Genomic DNA, 23,680 nt, shown 5'->3' on the forward strand with positions numbered 1-23,680 from the left:
AACTATCCTTCAAAACTGAGGGTGAGTTTAAAATCTTCACAGACAAACTAAAACTGAGAGAGTAGGCTACCAAATACCAGAATTACAAGAGACACTAAAGGAAGTCCTGCACCTGAAAGGAAAAAGCAAGGATGAGAGACTTGGAGAAGAGTATAGGAATGAAGTTTATTAGGAAAGGTAATTTAAAGGGTAAAAAGACGGACAATAGTAAGATATGACAATGGAAAACAAAGGACAAAAAGATGAAATAAGTAATGCCTTTACAGTAATAACATTGAATGTTAATGGCTTAAACTCCCCAAACAAAAGATATAGACTGACCAAATGAATTTTTAAAAATATGAGGCATCTATATGTTGTCTACAGGGGACTCAATTCAGATGTAAGAACAAAACCAGGTTGAGGGAAGTGGACTTGGCCCAGTGGATAGAGCATCCGTCTACCACATGGGAAGTCCATGGTTCAAACTCCGGGCCTCCTTGACCCATGTGGAGCTGGCCCATGCGCAGTGCTGATGCGTGCAAGGAGTGCCATGCCACGCAGGGGGTGCCCCCCACATAGGGGAGCCCCACATACAAGGAGTGCACCCCATAAGGAGAGCTGCCCAGCATGAAAGAAAGTGCAACCTGCCCAGGAATGGCACCACACACACACAGAGCTGATGCAGCAAGATGATGCAATGAAAAGAAACACAGATTCCCATGCCACTGACAACAACAGAAGCAGACAATAAAAGAAGAACACGCAGCAAATGGACACAGAGAACAGACAACTGGGGCAGGTGGGGAGGGGAGAGAAATAAATAAAATAAATCTTAAAAAAAAAAAAAAACAGGTTGAAAGTGAAAGTCTAGAAAAAGTAACCAAAAAAGTAACCAAAAAAGAGCTAGAGTAGCATTACTAATATTGGAAAAAATAGATTTTATATACAAAACTATTTTAAGGGATGAAAAAAGTCATTATATATTAATAAAAGAGGAAATTCAGCAAGAAGACATAACTATAATAAATATTTATGCACCTAACCTGGGTGCCCCAAGGTATATGCAGCACACACTGGCAAAACTGAAGGGAAAAACAGATATCTCTACAATAGTTGTTGGAGACTTCAATACAACACTCTCAGTATTGGATAGAAAAATCTGGACAGAGGATAAAGAAAGAAAGAGAGAAGTTGAATAATAAGATAAATGAATTAGACCTAACAGACATTTATAGAGCATTACACCTTGAAACAGCAGGTGCTCTTTTCAAGTGCTCATGGATCGTTCTCCAGGATAGATTATATGTTGGGTCACAAGACAGGACTCAAAGAATTTAAAACATTGATTTTATACCAAGTACATTCTCTGATTATAACAAGATAAAGCTGAAAATTTAAAAAATGAGTGAAAAAAGGGAAAATTCACAAATATATGGAGATAAACAACACACTCTGAATCAGTGGGTCAAAGAAGAAATTGCATGAGAATTCAGGAAATATCTTGAGACAAATGAAAATGAGAACACAACATATCAAAACATATGGGACACCGCAAAGGCAGTGCTGAGAGGGAAATTTATAGCCTTCAATGTCTACATTGAAAAAGAAGAAAGAGCTAATATCAAAGATATAACTACACACCTGGAGGAACTAGAAAAAGAACAGGAAACTGATCCCAAACAGAGCAGAACAAAAGTAATAATAAAGGTTAGAGCAGAAATTATGAAAAAATAGAATCAACAAAACCAAAAATTGGTTCTTTGAGAAGATCAACAAAATCAACAAACTCTTAGCTAGACTGACAAAGAAAAAAGAAAACACAAATAAATAAAATCAGAAATGAGAGGGGGGTCATTACCATTGACCATGCAGAAATAAGAGAGATCATAAGAGGATACTATGAACAACTGTATGCCAAAAAAACTAGACAAAGAGACGAGATGAGCAAATTCCTAGAAATACACAAACAACCCACACTGACCCTAGAAGAAAGACCTAACAAACCAATCACAAGTTAAGGGACTGAAGCAGTCATCAAACACCTCTCAAAGATGAAAAGCCCAGGACCAGATGGATTCACAGGTGAATTCTGCCAATCATTCAGAGACCATCTAATACCAAGCTTTTCCAAAAAAACTGAACAAGAAAAAATGCTACCAAACTCATTCAATGAAGCCAACATCACCCTAAAACTAAAACCAGATTAACAGTACTATGAAAAAGAAAATTACAGACCAGTATCTCTAATGAATATAGATGTAAAAACCCTCAACAAAATACTTGCAAACCAAATCCATAAGCACATTAAAAGAATTATACACCATGATCAAGTGGCCTTTACCCTAGGTGTGCAAGGATGGCTCAATACAAGAAAATCAATGAGTATTATAAACCACAATAATAAATTGAAGAAGAAAAAAAATCACATGATCCTCTTGCTTGATGCAGAAAAGGCATTTAACAAAATACAGCACCCAGGGAAACGGACTTTGGCCCAGTGGTTAGGGCGTCCGTCTACCATATGGGAGGTCCGCGGTTCAAACCCCGGGCCTCCTTGACCCGTGTGGAGCTGGCCATGTGCAGCGCTGATGCGCGCAAGGAGTGCCATGCCACGCAAGGGTGTCCCCTGCGTGGGGGAGCCCCACGCGCAAGGAGTGCACCCGTGAGGAAAAAGCCGCCCAGCGTGAAATGAAAGCGCAGCCTGCCCAGGAATGGCGCCGCCTACACTTCCCGTGCCGCTGACGACAACAGAAGCGGACAAAGAAACAAGACGCAGCAAATAGACACCAAGAACAGACAACCAGGGGAGGGGGGGAAATTAAATAAATAAATAAATCTTAAAAAAAAAAAAAAAATACAGCACCCTTTCTTGATAAAAACCTCTAAAAGATAGAAATAGAAGGAAGCTTTCTCAATATGGTAAAATACATATATGAAAACCTACATCTAGCTTTGTACTAAATGGTGACAGACTGAAAACTTTCTGGCTGAGATCAGGAACAAGATAACGATATCCACTGTCACCACTGTTAATCAATAAGGTGCTAGAAATTCTAGCTAGAGCAATTAGGTAAGAAAAAGAAATAAAAGGCACCCAAATAGAAAAGGAATAATCAGTGAATGGTAAAACTTCCACCATTCACTGATTATATGATTCTATATCTAGAATCCCCTGAAAAACCCACAACAAATTACTAGAACTAGTAGATGAGTTCAGCAAAATGGTGAGATACAAGATTAATATGCAAGAACCAAGAGTGTTTTTATACAGTACTGAAGAGCAATCTGAGTAGGAAATCAGAAAAAAATTCTGTTTATAATAGCAACTAAAGGTATCAAATATTTAGGGATAATCTTAACCAAGGACATGAAGGAATTGTATTCAGAAAACTACAATATTGCTAAAATAAACCAAAGAAGACTTAAATAAATGGAAGGACATTCAATATGCATGGACTGGAAGACTAAATATTGTTAAGACATCCGTTCTACCCAAACTGATTTACAGATTCAACACCATCCCAAAATAATTCTGACAGCCTTTTTTGCAGAATGGAAAAGCCAATAATCAAATTTATTTGGAAAGGTAAGGGGCTCCAAAAAGCCAAAAATGTCTTTAAAAAGAACAAAGTTAGAGGACTCTAACTTACTGACTTTAAAGCATATTACTTAGCTACATTGGTAAAAAACAGGATGGTACTGGCATAAAGACAGACATATTGACCAAAGGAACCAAAACGAGAACTCAGAAATATATGCTCACATCTACAGTCAAGTGATTTGTGACAAAGTTGCCAAGCCCTCCCAGCTGGGCCAGAACAGCCTATTCAACAAATCATGCTGGGAGAACTGGATATCCATACCCAAAAGAAGGAAAGAGGACCCCTATCTCACACTTTATACAAAAAAATAACTCAAAATAGATCAAGGACCTAAATACAAAAGTGACAACTGTCAAACTCCTAGGAGAAAATGTAGGAAAACATTTTCAAGATCTAGTGGTAGGCAATAGTTTCTTATACCTTATGCCCAAAGCATGAGCAACAAAAGGAAAAATAGATAAATATTACCCCCTCAAAATTAAACAGTTTTGCACCTCAAAAGACTTTATCAAAATGGTGAAAAGGCAGCTGATTTAATTGGAGAAAATATTTGGAAATCATATAACCAATAAGCGTTTAATATCCATGACATATAAAGAGATACCACAACTCAACAATGAAAAGACAAGCTACCTGGTTTAAAAATGGGCAAAAGGCTTGAATAGACAATTGACCAAAAAAGACAAATTGTGAAAAAAACCACATGAAAAAATATTTAATATCACTAAAAATTAAGGAAATGCAAATCAAAACTACAATGAGATATCATTTCACACTTATTAGAATGATCATTATTAAAAAATTGGAAAACTACAAGTGTTGGAAGGGATGTGGAGAGATAGGAATGCTTATTCACAGTTGGTGGGAATATAAAATGGTACAGCCACTGTGTAGGACTGTGACTGTATGATTGTGGACAAATACTGTATGATTGTGCTATTATGAACTAAACATATTGTGTAAACTCATTGTAGTTAATAACTGAAATATAGGTCACCAGAAAATAGAATGAGAAAAGAGAATGAAAAGTTGAGGGTTGATCTGTGCAGAATTGTTAAAATGGTTATTTGTAAATCTTTGGAAATGATGAGAGCACATCATAGTGTTTGTGACTAGCAGAGCTAGTATATGGGTATGACAGTGGTTGAAAGGGAAAGTCTAAGGACATGTATATCACTAGCAGGAAAGCTTCAAAATGGAACATGGGACTGTATAACATAGTTAAGCCTCATGGGAAACAGGAATATGGGTAATTTTGCATATGTAAGACTGTTTTTACAAAACACAAGCTAGAGAGATGGAAGCAGAATATCAGTTAAGTATGGCAGGGGAAGCATAAAGAGATTGAGAGCTGAAGAGTTTTGTTTGATTGTTGCGGTCACCCCTCGGGCTGAAGTGTGGTTTGCTGGCCTGGCAGGGGAGCAGCCGCGGCAGGCCAAGCCGCTGCCCCCATAATAGGGTGGCTGGTCGGACTCACCGCCACCCCTGAAGGAAGCTTGGCATGGGCGCAGAGTGCCCTCGGGTCTCCCCTTCTCAGCAGCCATGCTTCCGCGGCCGCCCCTCCTCCCGGATGGCGCCACACGATGCCTGTGGGGCGGCACCCTTCTTCTTCTTTCTCCCTGTGCAGGCGCAGGGCGGAAAATTCCAGTCTGCCCTTTTCCCCTCCCCCGACAGCAGCAACAGCCAGGCGTGGGCGGAAAAATCCAGTCTGCCCTTTTCCCCTCCCCCGACAGCAGCAACAGCCAGGCGTGGGCGGAAAAATCCAGTCTGCCCTTTTCCCTCCCCCCGACAGCAGCAACAGCCGGGCGTGGGCGGGAAACTCAAGTCTGCCCTCCACCCCAGCAACAGCAGCCACCAATCCCTAAACCCTGCCCCTTCCCCCAGCAACAGCGACAGCCAATCCCTAATCACCACCCCTCCCCCGTCCAGTACCGCACACTGACCTTTCGCCGGCAACCAATCAGAACAGGGCGTGGCTTCGACCAATCAGCCTTCCCCAGCCCCTATAAAACTGTTGCCTCTCCCTCAATAAGGTGGACTTGCGTGTTTACCTTGTCTCCGCGGTAGTTCTTCTGCCGTGCGCCCTCCAGTCCTGAGAGCCCCCGACAAGGGCCTGGCCTCCCTTGTCCCCAGTTCATCGCCGGCTTCGCCGGGCGACCCCGTCAGCCGAACCGCGCAACCCCTGTGAGACCGACCCCTCGTCTGCTGCCGGACCGACCCCTCGTCCCAAGCGGGACCGACCCCTTGTCCAGAGCTGGACCGACCCCTCGTCCGCAGCCAGACCCCACCTCTACCGACCGAGCAAGCCGCCGCAGATTGTATTATTATTGTTGTTGATATAATGAAATTTCTCTCACTAATGACTGAAGTGAAGAGTGCACAACTATGTGAGTATAACAAATAGCACTGATTATACACTTTGGATGGATTTATGCTTTATTAATTTGTATCAATAAAATTGATTTTTTTTAAAAAGGCATTAAGCAGAAACTGGGTGAGCACAAATAAAAATTTGAAACATTGGATAGAAATATAACAGAATTTATGGGAATGAAAGACACAATAAGTGAGATTTAAAATACAATAGAGGGAAGCAGATTTGGCCCAATGGAGGGGCGTTCACCTACCACATGGGAGGTCCAGGGTTCAAACCCAGGGCCTCCTGACCCGTGTGATGAGCTGGCCCACGCGCTGTGCTGATGTGCACAAGGAGTGCCGTGCCACGCAGGGGTGTCCCCCACGCAGGGGAACCCCACGCACCAGGAGTGCACCGCATAAGGAGAGCCGCCCAGCACAAAAAAAGTGCAGCCTCCCCAGGAATGGCACTGCACACATGGAGAGCTGACACAGCAAGATGACACAACAAAACGAGACACAGATTCTGGGTGCCGCTGACAAGAATACAGGTGGACACAGAAGAACACACAGCAAATGGATACAGAAAGCAGACAACTGGGGGGGGGGTGGAGAAAAATAAATAAATAATAAAATCTTTTTTAAAAAATACAATAGAGGGCAACCAGCAAGATGGCAGTGGAATAAGGAACTCTTAGAGTCAGCTCCTGCTACAGGGCAGTTAGTAAACACCCAGAGCTCTCTGGAGCTAGCTGAAGCACCTGTTTGGGGGCTCCACGACACCAGAAGAGCATCCTGTAACATCCTTGAAGGAGTGGAAGGAGGAGACTGCCTGTCTGCAGAGAAGACTCGTAATTAGAGAGCTCCATGCCCCGGAGGCCGGTGCCCATCCTCCACTGGAGGCACAAGCTGCCTCGGGAGCTGTTCCACGGCTGGAATTGAAAGCTCCACCTCCCCAAAATGGGGGAGGAAGAGACGGTTGGGCACCAATTTCAGCTACTGATGAGCAAATTCAGCGGGCTACAAGATAATCCTGAGAACAGCTAAAGTTTGAGCCTGTCCAGAAAGAGGCTGGAGCTGCCATCTTAACTCCACACCTGGCACAAGGGGAAGCGGGGTGGACTGAAAACCCCAGTGCTGGTGGGGACTGGTTTCTTTCCATCCAGATCAGATAGCAGCTCTAGCCTAGGCCCCAGTGCCACCTCCAGCAGGGAGGAAGCTGTGAGGACCTGTGCCACCTGCAGGAAATTACTGGCCAAGCTGTGGAGGCAGGTGATTATCCTACTCTGGCGGCATGAGCCACCCCAGGTGCTATTTTGTGCCTGGAATTGGGAGCTCCATTTCCAAGAAACAGGGGAGGAGGAGACTGTTGGTTGCCGATTCCTGCTACTGATTGGTAGACTCAGCTGGTTAAGATATAACCCTGGGAACAGCTGGGTGTGAACCAACCCAAGTCAAAAAGAGGCCTGTAGCCACCATATTTTTTCACACCTTTTTAATTAAAGTTAATAGATCATAAAGAACGTTACATTAAAAAACATTTTAAAAAAACATAAAAAACATAAGAGGTTCCCATATACCCCACTCCCCACCCCTCCACCCCATCATTTTTGTAAATTGTAATTTTTTTGAAGATATATGCATCACACAAAAAAATGTTACATTAAAAAATATAAGAGGTTCCCATATACCTCCAACCCCCACCCCACTCCTCCCACACCAACAACCTTCTCCATCACTGTGGCACACTCATCGCACTCAGCAAACACATTCTGGAGCACTGCTGTACCACACAGATAATAGTTTACCCTGTAGTTCACACTCTCCCCCAGTACATTCAGTAGGTTAAGGCAGGATATATATAGTCTATAATCTGACCCTGCAATATCATTTTGACTCTGCCCTCAGCCTGAGGGGAAGCCGAGCTGACTGAAACTCTCAGTGTTGGCAGGAACCACTTTCTGCAGCCTGCCTAGGCTTCAGCCCCACCTCTGGCAGGCAGGAGGCTGAGGAGCCCTGCACCAGCCTACACAGGTAACTGCAGGTAACTTTGGCTAGCATAGACTGAAAATCGAGAGTCTACCAGAGGAACTCAGTCATTTTGGACCCACACTACATAGATTGCTGCCCACCCCTGCAGCTCTATCCCTGTCCCAGGCAGAGGAGAAAGGGGCATGAAGCTTCATCAGTCTCTCTCGGCAGCTAGGCCTGCACTTGGATTATTCCACACAGCTGTGACTCTGTCCCTACCCCTGGCAAAGGAGAAAGTTGGAAGAAGCTTCACTGGCCACTGGTGTAAAAAGGGTTGCTTGAGCCTCCACAGCCTACAGCACCAACTACATGCTTGGCTCCTACTGCACAACCAGCAAGGGAGAAAGGATAGGAAGCCCTAAACTAAAGAGAAAAGGTGCTAGAAAAAATATTCTAGTAAGCCAGATGCAAAGACACTAACAAAAAATTACAATCCACACCAAGAAACAGGAAACTATGGCCCAGTTAAAGGAACAAGATAAGCCTCCAGATGACATAAATGAGTTGAGACAACTAATCATAGATATTCAAACAAATCTTAATAAATTTCAATGAGATGGCTAAAGAGATTAAGGATATTAAGAAGACACTGGATGAGCATAAAGAAGAATTTGAAAGCATACATAGAAAAATAGCAGATCTTATGGGAGTGAAAGGTGCAATAAATGAAATTTTTAAAAAAACAATGGAATCATATAATAGGCAGAAGAAAAGATTGCTGAGCTTGAAGAAATGGCCTCTGAAAATGAACATACAAAAGAACAGATGAAGAAAAGAATGTAAAAAATTGAACAAGGTCTCAGGGAACTAAATGACAGCAAAAGGTGTGCAAACATATGTGTCATGGGTGTCCCAGAAGAAGAACAGAAGGGACAAGGGGCAGAAGGAATATTTGAAGAATTAATGGTAGAAAATTTCCCAACCCTATTGAAGGACATAGATGTTCCTATCCAAGAAGCACAACATACTCCCATCCAAAAAAATCTGAATAGACCAACTCCAACACATCAGAATGTCAAATGCCAAAGACAAAGAGAGAATTCTGAGAGCAGCAAGAGAAAAGCAATGCATAATATATAAGGGATATCCAATAAGATTATGTGCTGGTTTCTCACTAGAAACCATGGAGGCAAGAAGACAGTGTTCTGATATATTTAAGATACTACAAGAGAAAAACTTCCAACCAAGAATCTTATATCCAGCAAAACTGTCTTTCAAAAATGAGGGTGAGATTAGAATATTCACAGATAAACAGAAACAGAGAATTTCTAAGCAAGAGACCAGATTTTCAGGAAATACTAAAGGATGTGCTATAGCTTGAAAAGAAAAGACAGGAAAAAAAGGCCTGGAAGAGAGTCTGTAAATGAAGATTATATCAATAAAAGTAACTGAAAGTGTCAAAACTGTGGTGAAAATAAAATATGACAGATAAAGCTCAAATAGTCAGGAATAAACTTAACCAATGATGTAAAGCACTTGTATTCAGAAAACTGCAATTCAATGTTAAAACAAATTTAAAAAGGCCTAAATAACTGGAAGAACATTCCATGCTCATGGATTGGAAGATTAAATATCATTAAGATGTCAATTCTACTCAAATTTTGATTAACAGATTTAATGTAATCCTGATAAAAATTCCACCAGCATTAAAGAAAGAATTGAAAACATGATCATTAAGTTTATTTGGAAGGGTAAGGAGTCCTGAATAGCAAAAACATCATAAAAAGGAAAAGTGAACCCTCATCTCCAGACTTTAAATCATAGTATCTACCTATAGTGGTAAAAACAGCATGGTACAGGCCTAAAGACAGACACAATAGACCAATGGAACCAAATTTATGGTTCAGAAACAGACCCTTACAGGTATGGTCAAGTGACTTTTGACTAGCCTGTCAAACTCACACAGCTCGAGCAGCGCAATCCATTCAACAAATGGTGCTGAAAGAATTGGATATCCAAAGTTGAAAAGAAGGAAAGAGGACCCCTATCTCCTATCTCACACCTTATCCAAAAATTAACTCAAAATGGGTCAAAAAAATAAAAATAGCCTCCCTGGCAACGAGGGACCACTATCAACTACCAACTGATGATGCAACTGGAAAATGACCTTATACGGAAGGTTCAATGCGGATCAGCAGAATATCCATGTCTACATAAAATACCATGACTTTAAAATGCTGTTTGACCTAAAGTAAGGGGGAAATGGAAAGGAGAAATGAGTTTATATGGCTACGAGTTTCTAAAAAAGAGTCTGGAGGCTGGCAGAAGGTTTGCCCTCATGCACAACTGAGCAGAGTCAGAGAGACAGATAAAGCAGATACAACCCCCAGATATTGGTTCCTTTGAGGGCTAAAGAGACCCATGGGAGTTATGGTCATGGCCGATGGGGTTAACTACCAGGGCAGATGGCCCCTCTTTGGAAATGGTGTTTATGTGTGATGAATCTGGACTCAGATGGGATCTCCCTTCATAAGACTTTCATGCTAATGTGCTGGAGGTGCAGTTAATGTTGGGGTTTAAGATATATTTAGGGGATTTGAATCTCTGGACTGACAATGTGATAGCCAGATCCTGAGCCTCAACAGACTCCAGCACCTACAATCTGATTTATTGGACTTACCACACTCAGCTAAGATGGAGGTGAAGAAGGACAACCACCACACCATGGAGCCTAGAGTGATTACAACTGAAAATGGGAGGATTGCATCCAGCATCCAGGTGGAATCTGAGCCTCCTCTTGACATAAAGGTGCAATGGACACAACCAATCCAGTGTCCACATAGAAGAGGTGGCATTGGATTGGGAAAAGTGGACATAATGGACAAAGGGTATGGGGAAAGGCAGGAAGAGATGAGAGGTGGAGGCGTCTTCGGGACATGGAGCTGCCCTGGATGGTGCTTCAGAGGTAATCACCGGACATTGTAAATCCTCACAGGGCCTACATGATGGAATAGAGGAGAGTATGGGCCATGATGTGAACCAATGTATATGAGGTGCAGAGGTGCCCAAAGATGTACTTGCCAAATCCAATGGATGTGTCATGATGATGGGAACGAGTGTTGTTGGGGGGGGGGAGAGGGGGGGTGGGGGGGTGGGGTTGAATGGGACCTCACATATATATTTTTAATGTAATATTATTACAAAGTCAATAAAAAATAAAAAAATTAAAAAATAAAATAAAAAAAAAAAAAAAAATAAAAGCAAGAAGCATAAAACTTCTAGAAGAAATTATTGGAAAATGTCTCCAAGACCTGGTGGTAGGTGGTAGATTCTTTTTTTTTTTTTAAGATTTAAAAAAAATTTCTCTCCCCTTCCCTGCCCCCCCCCCAAGTTGTCTGCTTTCTATGTCTGTTTGCTGTGTCTTCTTCTGTGTCCACTTTTATTCTTGTCAGCAGCAACAGGAATCTGTGTCTTTTTGTTGCATCATCTTGCTGCATCAGCTCTCCATGTGTGCAGCATCACTCCTGGGCAGGCTGCACTTTTTTTGTGTTTGGCATGGTGCACTCCTTGCATGTGGAACTCTCCTATGCAGGGGACACCCCTGCGTGGCATGGCACTCCTTGTGAGCATCAGCACTGCATGTGAGCCAGCTCATCACACAGGTCAGGAGGCCCTGGATTTGAACACTGGACCTCCTATGTGGTAGGCAGACACTCTATCTGTTGAGCCAAGTCTGCTATCCTGGTGGAATCTTAAAGGAGATAAGAGAAGGACTGAGTGGACTACTGATGTTTAATGCATGTAGAAGTTTTAATTAGCTTTACTGTAAAAGTGTGGAAATGTATAGAGTGGATGGTAACAGACAGTGAGTAACAGCTAGTTTATAAATGGGAATGTGACTGAAAATGGTAGTCTAGTTGTGTAAATGCCAATTGACAGAATGTTAGAGAATAATCTAGGAACTGGATAGCACAGTAAACCAAGCAGTGGATGAGAATTGTGGTTAATGGTACAGATGCAAGTGTTCTTTGTGAGCTAGAGCAAATGTGTATCACTCTTGCAGGGTGTTGGGAATGTGGAGAAGCATGGGAAAAATACAGCTGGAGAGACTGTGGTTGGTAGTAATAATATAATATTCTTGCATCTATGCAAAAGATGTACTGTGTTGATACTAAGGCAGTATGGAAAATGTGAGCCAAATGTACACTGTGGACATGGCAACAATAAGATGATATTATTTTATCTGTAGCAAATGACACACCACATCATGGTGTGTTGATGGAGGGGTGTTGTCTGGGAATTCTGCACATGTGTATGGTTGTTTTATAAGTTTACAACTTCTGTCATAAAAAATACATTTAAAAAATAATAATAGGATAGGTTGGGGGGAAAACACCAAGTGTGAGATAAGGACTATGATTAGTAGTAGGATTTTGACAATATTCTTTCATAATTTGTAACAGACATCTCATGACAATGCAAGGTGTTGGGGGAGGATTGACGTATGGGATCCTTGTATGATGTTATGCATGTTTGCTTTGTAAGTTCACAACTTTTACTATAAACTTAATTGTTTATGTATGTTCATTATAAATGATATAAAGATAATAATAATAGGATTGTTTGGGGGAAAATACTTTGTGTAGTAGTAATATTTTGATAATCCTCTTTAATCATTAGTTAAAAAGGTTTAACAACAATACAAGTTATTGGTGGTAGGGTGAGTTATGAGTCTTGTGTGATGTTATATATGTTTGTTTTGTAGGTTCACAACTATTATTATACACATTATTTATGTTTGTGTATGAATGATATACTTCAATAAATTTAAAAAAATACAATAGAGGCATACAACAGATTTGAAAGCATGGGAGAAAGAAGCAGTGACATAGAGGACAGAATAGCTGAAACTGAAAAGAGAGAAGAGAAGAGAGAGAGATAAATGGAAAAAATATTGAACAGACGCTCGGGAAGTTGAATGATAGCACAAAGCACACCAACATATATGTTATGGGAGTTTCAGATTGAGAAGAGAAGGGAAAAGGGTCAGAAAGAGTATTTGAGGACATAATGGCTGAAAATTTCTCAACTCTCATGAAAGACATGAATATACATGTCCAGGAAGCATAGTATACTTCAGTTAGAATAAATCCAAATAGATCTACCCCAAGACACATAATATTCAGGAGGCCAACTGCTAAAGATTAAGAGAAAATTCTGAAAGCAACAAGGAAGAAGCAAAAAATCATATACAAGGGCTGTCCAATAAGAATTAGTACAGATTTCCCTTCAGAAACCATGGATGCAAGAAAGCAGTGGTGTGATATAAGTACTCAAAGAGAAAAACTGCCAGCCAAGAATCTTTATCTGACAAAACTGTCCTTCATATATGGCAGTGAGTTTTAAATATTCACAAATAAATAGAAACTAAGAGAGTTTGTAAACAGGAATCCAAGTCTGCAGGAAACACTAAATGGAGTTCTGCAGCCAGAAAAGAAAAGACAAGAGAGAAAGGCTTGGGGGAGAGTGTAGAAGTGAAGACTATCAGAAAGGGTAACCAAAAGGGTAAAAAAAAACAGACAAAAATAAGATGATATATGAAAGCCAAAGGATAAAATGGTTGATGTAAGTAATGCCTTTACAGTAATAATATTGAATGTTAATGGATTAAACTCCCCAATCAATAGACTTAGGCTGATAGAATGGGTAAAAAAAACATGAGCTCTCTGCAGAAGACTCACCTTAGGCCCAAGGATGTAAAGAGACTGAAAGTGAAAAGTTGGAAAAAGATATTTTACACAAATAGTAATCAAAAGAGAGCAAAGATAGCTAAACTGGTGTCAGACAAAACAGACTTTAAATGTCAGAAAAAGTGATAAGAGATGTAGAAGGCCATTACGTATTAATAAAAGAGACAATCCACCAGGAAGGAGTAAATATCTATGCATCTAACTAGGGTGCCCCAAAATATATGACACACACTCTGGAAAAACTGAAAGAAGAAATAGACATCGCTACAATAAAAATTGGAGATTTCAACACACCACTCACATCATTGGATAGAACAACTCAACAGACAATCAACAAGGAAACAGAGAACTTGAACCAATATGATAAACAAGCTGGACCTGATAGACATATCCAGAACATTGCACCCCAAATCAGCAAGTTATATATTCTTCTCAAGTGCTCATGGATCTGTCACCAGAGTAGATCACATGTTGTGCCATAAACAGCTCTTAAGAAATTTAAGAAGATTAACATTATACAAAGCACTTTCTCTGATCATGATGGAATGAAGGTGGAAATCAGTAATAGGTGGGAAAGGGAAGATTTTGCAAATACATGGAGGCTAAACAACACACTCCTAAACAATCAACAGGTCAAAGAAAAAATAGCAAAAGAAACTAGTAAATATCTTGAGACAAACAAAAATGAGAACACAGCTTATCAAAACTCATGGGATTCAACAAAGGGGGTGCTGAGAGGGAAATTTATAGCCCTAAAAAGTGTGTATTAAAACAGAAGAATGAGTTAAACTCAAAGACCTAACTGAACATCTGGAGAAACTAGAAAAAGAAAACCAAACTAATCTCATAGCAAGCAGAAAGAAGTAAAAAATATTAAAGCAGAAATAAATGAAATTGAGAACAACAACAAAATTTTTTTGAGAAAATCAACCAAACCAAAAGCTGGTTCTTTGAGATCAATAAAACTGACAAACCCTTGACTAGACTAACAAAGAAACAAAGAGAGAAAATGCAAATAAATAAAATTAGGAATGAGAGGGTAAACATTTTGACTGACCCCACAGAAATAAAAAGAATCCTAAGAGAATATTATGAGAAATTGTATACCAACAAATTAGACAACCTAGGCGAAATGGACAAATTCCTAGAAATGCACAAACAACCTATATTGACTCTACAACAAATACAAGAACTCAACAAACCAATCACAAGTAAAGAGATTGAACCAGTCATCAAACATCTCCCAACAAAGAAAAGTCCAGGACTAGATAGCTTCACAGGTGAATTCTACCAAACACTTTAAGAACTGATTTTGTGTGATCTATGTAGCTTTTAAAAAAATAGATTAAAAAAAAATTCATAAAAAAGAATTGATACCAATCCTGTTTAAACTCTTCCAAAAAATTGAAAAGGAGGGCCCATTTTATGAAGGCAACATCACTCAAATACCAAAGCCAAGCAAAGATACTACAAGAAAAGAAAATTACAGAACAATCTCTCTAATGAATATAGATGCAAAATTTCTCAACAAAATACTTGTAAATCAAATCCAACAGCATAATAAAAGAAGTATACACTATGATCAAGTGGGTTTTATTCCTGATATGCAAGGGTGATTCAACATAAGAAAATCAATTAACAATATACCACAATAACGAATAGAAGGAAAAAAATACATAATCATCTCGATTGATGCAGAAAAGGCATTTGGCAAAATCCAGCATCCTTTCTTGATAAAAACACTTCAAAAGATACATATAGGAAGAAAGTTCCTCAACATAATAGAGGGCATATATGAAAATCCCACAGCCACCACTGTACTCAATCAAAGAAGTTGAAAGATTTCCCTCTAAGATCAGGAACAAGACATGGATACCTGCTGTCACCACTGTTATTCAACATTGTGCTAGGCGGTGGACTTGGCCCAGTGGTTAGGGCATCCGTCTACCACATGGGAGGTCTGCAGTTCAAACCCTGGGCCTCCTTGACCCGTGTGGAGCTCGACCATGCACAGTGCTGATGCGCGCGAGGAGTGCAGCCTCACTCAGGAGTGTTCCCTGTGTAGGGGAGCCCCACGTGCAAGGATTGCGCCCCATAAGGAGAGCCGCCCAGCGCGAAAGAAAGTGCAGCCTGCCTCAAAATGGCGCCACCCACACGGAGAGTTGACACAACAAGATGACGCAACCAAAAGAAACACAGATTCCCGTGCCACTGACAACACCCGAAGCGGACAAAGAAGACGCAGCAAATAGACACAGAACATACAACCGGGGCTGGGGGGGAAGGAGAGATAAATAAATAAATAAATAAATAAATCTTTTTTTAAAAAATTGTGCTAGAAGTACAAACTACAGCAATTAGGCAAGAAAAAGAAATAAAAAGCACCCAAATTGGAAAAGAGAAAGTAAAACACTCACTATTCACAGATGACGTGATCCTGTATTTAGAAAATCCCAAAATATCTACAAGAAAGCTATTAAAGCTAATAAATGAGTTCACCAAAGTACCAGGATACAAGATCAACATGCGAAATTCAGTAGTTTTTCTATACACTAGTAATGAGCAAGCTGAGGAGGAAATCAGGGGGAAAAAATCCATTTGCAATAGCAATAAAAAGACTCAACTGTCTAGGAACAATTTAACCAGAAATGTAAAGGATCTGTATTTAGAAAAAAACAAAACAAAACACTGCTAAAAGAAATCAAAGAAGTCCCAAACAAATGGAAAGACATTCTGTGTTCATGGATTGTACAGACCAAACATTGTGAAGATATCAATTCTACCAAAATTGATTTATAGATTCAGTGCAATATCAATCAAAATTCTGACAGCCTACTTTATAGAAATAGAAAATGTAATTATCAATTTTATTCGGAAGGTAAAATGGTCCTGAATAGCCAAAAACATCTTAAAAAAGAAGAGCAAAGTCAAAGGACTCACACTTCCTTACCTTGAATTGTATTATAAAGCTACAATGGTCAAAATGGCATGGTACTGGCATAAAAATAGGCACATTGAACAATGGAATCAAATTGAAATAGACCCTCACCTCTATGGTCAACTGATTTCTTATAAAACTACCAAGTCCACTTTTCTGGGACAGAACAGACTCTTCAACCAATGGTGCTGGGAGAACTGAATATCCATAACTAAAAGAATGAAGAGAACCTTTATCTCACACCATTACAAGAATCAACTCAAAATGGATCAAAGACCTAAACACAAAAACCAGGATCATAAAATTCCTAGAAGATAATGTAGGGAAACATATACAAGACCTTGTCATAGGCAGGGGTCTCTTAAACCTTATACTCAAAGCACAAGCAACAAAAACAAAAAATAGATAAATGGGATACCCTCAAAATAAAACACTTTTTGAAGAGAGTAAAAAGAAAGCCCACCCAATGGGAGAAAATATTTGTAAATCACACATGTGAAAAGGGTCTAATATCCATGATATATAAAGAGATTCTACAACTCAACAATAAGAAGACAAATGACCCAATTAAAAAGTGGGCAGGAAAGAATAAGAAGACAAATGACCCAATTAAAAAGTGGGCAAGGAAGCGGACTTGGCCCAATGGATAGGGTGTCCGCCTACCACATGGAAGGCCCATGGTTCGAACCCTGGGTCTCCTTCACCCGTGTGGAGCTGGCCCATGCGCAGTGCTGATGTGCGTAATGAGTGCCGTGCCATGCAGGGGTGTCCCCCGCATAGGGGAGCGCCATGCGCAAGGAGTGCATCCCATAAGGAGAGCTACCCAGCGCAAAAGAAATTGCAGCCTACCCAAGAATGGCACTGCACACACAGAGAGCTGACACAACAAGATGATGCAACATGGGAAGCAGACTTGGCCCAGTGGTTAGGGCATTCGTCTACCACATGAGAGGTCCACGGTTCAAACCCCAGGCCTCCTTGACCCATGTGGAGCTGACCCATGCGCAGTGCTGATGCGCTCAGGGAGTGCTCTGCTATGTAGGGGTGTCCCCCGCGTAGGGGTGCCCCACGCGCAAGGAGTGTGCCCTGTAAGGAGAGCCACCCAGCCGCAAAGAAAGTGCAGCCTGCCCAGGAATGGCACTGCACACATAGAGAGCTGACACAACAAGATGACACAACAAAAAGAAACACAGATTTACGTGCCGCTGACAACAACAGAAGCAGACAAAGAGGAACACGCAGCAAATAGACATAGAGAACAGACAACTGGGGCAGGGGGGAAGGGGAGAGAAATAAATAAATAAATCTTTTTTAAAAACTAAAATTAAAATAAAAACAAAGATGATGCAACAAAAAGAAACACAGATTCCCAGTACCGCTGATAAGGATAGAAGCGGTCACAGAAAAACACACAGCGAATGGACACAGAGAGCAGACAAATGGGGCAGGGGAGGGGAGAGAAATAAATAAAAAATAAATCTTAAAAAAAAAAAGTAGGCAAGTAAAGTGGTTGTAGCTCAGTGGTTGAGCACCTGCTTCCCATACACACAGTTGGGAGTTCAATACCTGGACCTCCTCAAAAAAAAAAAAAAAAAGACCTGAATAGACATTTTCCTAAAGAAAAGATACAAATGGTGAAAAACCACATGAAAAAAAAAAGATCAAATCACTGGCTATTAGGGAAACACAAAGTTGCAATGAGATATCATTTCACACCTACTAGAATGGCCACAACTAAGAAAACTGAAAACTACAAGTGCTGGGAGGATGTGGAAAGACAGGAACGCTTATTCACTGTTGGTGGGAATGTGGAATGGTATAGCCACTGTGGAAGTCTATTCGGTGGTTCTTAAGGAAGTTAGATACAGATCTATCCTGTGACCTGGCAATACCACTGCTAGGTATAAACCCAGAAGAACTGAGAGCAGTGTTTTGAACAGACATCTGCACACTGATGTTCATAACATTATTATTCATAACTGCCAAAAGATGGAAACAAACCAGCGGAATATTATTTAGCTGTAAGAAGTCGTGAAGCATATGACATGAATGAACCTGGAGGACATTATGTTGAGTGAAGCAAGCCAGACACAAAAGGACAAATACTGTATGTTTTTACTATGATGAACTAAATATAATCAGCAAACTCATGGAGTTAATAGCTAGAATATAAGTCACCAGAAAATAGAATGTGGTTAAAGAATGGAAAGCTGAGATTTAATCTGTACAGAATTGGAAATGTTTGGAAATGAAGAATATTTTGTTTCTCTTACTTTGTTAATTGCACAAAATCAACTTTTGTCTTTGTCATTTAAACATTAGCACACAATCCTATTCTGAAAGACAAATATTCATTAAAAACAAAACAAAATATAAAGCAAAAATAAAAATTCACAACCTTATTTACCTAGACTTGTCTTTTAAAGAAGGTTTAAAGGAAAAAAGTGGGATTTAGGGAAGGAGGGGTTTTTCTTATAAGCTTTTTCACAAGTGTCACATTTTCTCCTTAAAAGGGAAGGATTTCAAAGTAAAGGTGAAATAGCTTAAATAGAAATATTCATCAAAAGGAGTCTGACCAGGACTAAAACAGGCTTTGTGTTCAGACAGAAATGAGTTCAAAACCCCAGTGAAACCAAGTGTGCCCCAAACCGCACAGGCATGTCTTCTGCCCTCCCCCCGTGTCCTGAGACCCTGTAAGCTAGGTTCTAACCAGTGAAAAAGGGCCAGGGTCATGAGGGAGGCCACACCCATGTGGCCACATTCATATATATCATCATAAATTTCACTACGAACGCTGACTTTCTGCAAACTTTAACTATGGAAAAACCAACCCACACCAACGGAGAGAAAGTGGACAGACATCCTTAGGTGACTTCTCCTTGTCCCTTCTGGACCCTGTCCAAGGAGAAATGCCAGGCCTCCAGGATGTCTCGGTTCCACCCCCTGCCCAGTTCACCTCTTCCCTAACCAACAGAACTCTGGGGCCGTGGAAACACAGAAGATCAGGATGCTGGCTGAAGTGAAGACTCCTTCTGGTAAGAGCTAAGCCTAAGAAGTGGTTGGTCATTGTTGGCCAGGCCGCATCTGGGCCAAACACGGGACAGGAAGACAGAAAGCTGTCTCTGGGGAGAAATGGGATGAGAGGAGGAAAGGGGCACATGGACCTGTGCAGGGACAGCTGGAGAAGGTGGCGCCACCATGGGGGGTCCAGGTCAGAGCGGCTCCTAAGAGCCAGGCAAGGAGTTCCTTATCACTGGTCACCGGAGGTGGGCGGTCTGCAGGCCCCTCCCTCTGGAGGCTGCTGCTCCTGTGGGCCCAGGGCCTCTCCCTGCAAGGGATCCAGTAGGGGACGTGGACATGACTAAAGCCTCTTCGTGCTGGGGGATGCTGGGGAAAGATTTTCAGCTCTCACTGCTGATTCTAGTTCCTTGGCTGGAAGGGGAGGTTGAAATAAGACAAGTTTGGAAGGAGTAAAAAGCCAGGCAGCAGTTTCTGGGCAGTTTCTATCTTGGGGTAAGAGAGAGCCTGTGGGGGAGGGGGGAGCATGGAGAAAGAGAGAGAGATTACACAATCACTTAGTCCAGGAGCCAATGCCCCCCTCGAGAGCATTCCCACAGCCACCCAACCCTACGCTGGACCTCTGGGGAGGGGCAGTGTCTTGTGTTGGGCTGTTGGCAAGTCTCAAAGTCTGTATAAAAGGAAATGGAGGGAAGCAGCTGTGGCTCAATCAGTTGGGCTCCCGTCTACCATATGGGAGGCCCTGGGTTCACGACCTGGGGCCTCGTTGTAAAGCCAGGCTCGCCCCCACGCCGCAGAGAGCCGATGACCCGCAAGTGCCCGGAGAGCCGACTCAGCAAGGGGAAGCAACAAAAAAAGGAGACAAGTAAAAACACAGAAGAACGCACAGCGAATAGACACAGAGAGCAGACAGCAAGCAAGCTGCAAGGGGAGGGGAGGGGGATGAAAAAAAAAAAAAGGAAATGGAGACAGGTGACCTGGTCCAGAGTTCAGTCCCAGTACCCTGACCCCATGTAAGGTGAGGAACAGGGGGTCAGAGGGACTATTGGCGGGGCGGGGGTGCTGACATCTTAGTGTACGTAGGCTCGGTGCATGGCAGGCCTGTCATTGTCAGGCTGGTCCAGAGCCTTGGTTCTTTTGTACACCTCATTGGCTGCAGCTGCCATGGGAGTGGGGTGGTTGACAGCATTGCCCAGCAAAATGGCTAATCAGAGATCCTTCTGGATGTATTTCAGGTAGAAGTCAGGCTTAAAGTTTCCTTGCAGGGTATTTGGCACTTCTGGTCCAGGAAGATGCTGGCCAACTGTCCCTGACCGAGGATGTTCAAGAGTGTCTGCTGGGACTGGCCTGTCACTTGGGCCAGGGTCAGCCTCTCAGGGATGGTGGCCATGAAGCTCCCCTGGACCATGTTCACAATCGGCGTCATCTTGGCCATGTTGCCAACCTCACCTGAAAGGAGGTCATGCCCACTGCCTGGAAGCAGCCGCTGCAGTCCTCGTACAATCCTGTCTCTGTCTCGGCTGCTAAGATCACCAACATCCCATCATTGAACAGCTGCTGATTTCCTGGGGCTTGCAGAAAGCAGCCCCCTGGACAAGTCACCTGGGCCAGCTTGGTGACTGTGTCGGTGTCCACCACTGACATGTCCACGTAGCATTTCCGGGGTGGGTCCCTTGCAGCACACCACTGCCCGAGCTCCAGGTCCTTGACTGCCGTTGGATCCGACACGCCGGTGAAAGTGACGTCACAAGTTGAAATGTCCTCAGCGGGGGTTCTTCCCAGGCGGAACCCCACCTGGATGAACAAATCACATTTCTCTGCTGTCTGGTTCCAGACAGTCATTGTGCGGCTCATTTTTAGCAAATTGGAAACAATGCCACTTCCCATGAGGCCAAGGCCCCCAAATCCTTTCTGTCTGTGGGTGTGATGCTGGCATCGCCTGCTGTGCTGCCCCCGCCAGGAGGGAGGGGGAGCCAGTCTCCTCGTCACAGCCTTTCTTTTTTTTTTTTTATTAAAATTATTTATTTAAAGATACTTAGATTATAGAAGAGTTACATAAAAAACGTAGGGGATTCCCATGTGCCCCACTCCCTCCCCCTCCCACACTTTTCCACATTAACAACATCCATCATTAGTGTGGTGCATTTGTTACAATTGATGAACACGTATTGGAGCATTGCCGCTAAATGTGGATTATAGTTTACATTATAGTTTAAACTCTCTCCCACACAATTTGTAAGTTATAACAAGATATCTAATGGCCTGTATCTGTCATTGCAATGTTATTCAGGACAATTCCAACATCCCGAAAATGCCCCCATATTATACCTATTTTTCCCCTCTTCCTCCTCTTAAAACCTCTGGTGACCATGGCCTCCACATCAATGATAAAAGTTCTTCCATTACTAGAATAACAAGTCCATAGTAGAAAAACAGTAAGTCTGCTCTAGTCCATCATTCATTTAGACCCAATCCTGAGGACTCTGGGATGGTGATGCCTTCTCTCCCTCTAACTGAGAGGGGGCTTAGATTCCAGGGGGCAGATGGGTGGGACAATCTTGTTTGCCGATGTAGACTCTCTGTTCCTTGGGATGGTCGTTGTCCATCATCTTTTCCTTGTTAGTTGTCCAGGGTGAGTCCAATGAACTGGAGAGCAGGTGTTGCAACTGTTTTGAGATTCAGGCCCTGACTAGCACATGGACAGCCCAAAGATTTAAGTCTTTTGGACATGTATCTATCAACTCCAGTACTAACTACAGGTTCAGATAGAAGGGGCAGAAGAGGCATGTGTAGGGAAACCAAAACTGGGTCCACCTCCATCACACTGGAGAGCATAAATTCTAAAGTAGGGTCTGCTGGCAGAGTGCCAAATTCCTGAGCCGTCAGCCCTGCCTATAGTGTCTGGGTGTCTCCAGAGCCCTCAGGAGCCCTGCCATTTGAAGCAATATTTGCTGTGGCAGTCAATGAGATCCTGCTGAGACATGCATAAGCGTAACTTCTGGAACCACCTCACGACTCACTTTGAAGTCTCTTAACCCTATAAACACATTTGTCCATACCTTTCCCTCCATTGGTCAAGGTCTTTTTCCAGGTGCATTGCTAGTTGGTGCTTGGTAGTCATCCCTTGGTGGCCATGCATTTATATGCTGCGTTTGGCTTAGAGAGAGGCCACATTTGAGCAACAAGGAGGCACTCAGGAGGTAATTCTCAAGCAATATATAATACTAGGCTAAGATTCAATTTCAAAAAAAAAGGTTCATAAGTACAGTCATCAAGATCAAGGGCCCATCAATGGTGCATCCTCCTTCATTAGTTACTGCTCCTGTACTCGGGGGATTCTTGCTGCCCCATTAGAGAATGTGGCTGAACTCTCTGTGTCAGGAATTGGATATTCTTGGTTATTGTATGGCTCTACCCCCATGTGACAATGCCCCATGAACATGTGAACATTCATATGCCTTACAGGTATGCCCCAGGTGAACCTCCTCCCATGCATCCCCCATCTCTTATACTCTGCACCAATGATCCTCTTCTGTCACAGTTGTAATTCTTCTGTGATCCAAAACTTCTTCAAAAATGAAGCCAACAAAATAACCAAATGAAATTATAAGAAAATGAAATATGATAGTTTTAAAAATAACAAATAAAATACAAAAAAAATTTTAATTTTTGAAATAAAATTTTTTAAAAGTTTGGCATTATGTCTTTCATCACTAAGATCTGTTGACTTGTATGTACAGTGATATTTTCTTCCATTTATTCCCCCAATGTCTTATTTTTCTCATTTTATCTTCAAAGAAGTTTTAGGTTACAGAAAAGTCACATACAGAATATAGGGAATTCCCATACCCCCAGCATCTTCTCCCTTTTCCCCTTTCCCCTATTAATAACATTTTACATGTGGATGGTACATTTGTTACAATTGATGTACAAATATTGAAGCATTGCTACTAACCATGATCAATGATTTACATTATGGTTTACATTTTGGACCATACACTTTTATAAATTCTGATGAAATTTAACATGATCTGTATCCATCATTGCCAGATCATGCAGAACAA

At 41.8% G+C, this 23,680-nt stretch overlaps 1 pseudogene; it reads right to left on the minus strand.

Moving 5' to 3' along the window:
* Nucleotides 1-20,649: 20,649 nt before the first annotated feature.
* On the minus strand, nucleotides 20,650-21,615 carry LOC131279158 (cytokine-like nuclear factor N-PAC pseudogene; annotated as a pseudogene).
* Nucleotides 21,616-23,680: the final 2,065 nt, after the last annotated feature.

This window comes from Dasypus novemcinctus, chromosome 7, assembly GCF_030445035.2.
Source record: "Dasypus novemcinctus isolate mDasNov1 chromosome 7, mDasNov1.1.hap2, whole genome shotgun sequence".
Lineage (NCBI taxonomy): Eukaryota > Metazoa > Chordata > Mammalia > Cingulata > Dasypodidae > Dasypus > Dasypus novemcinctus.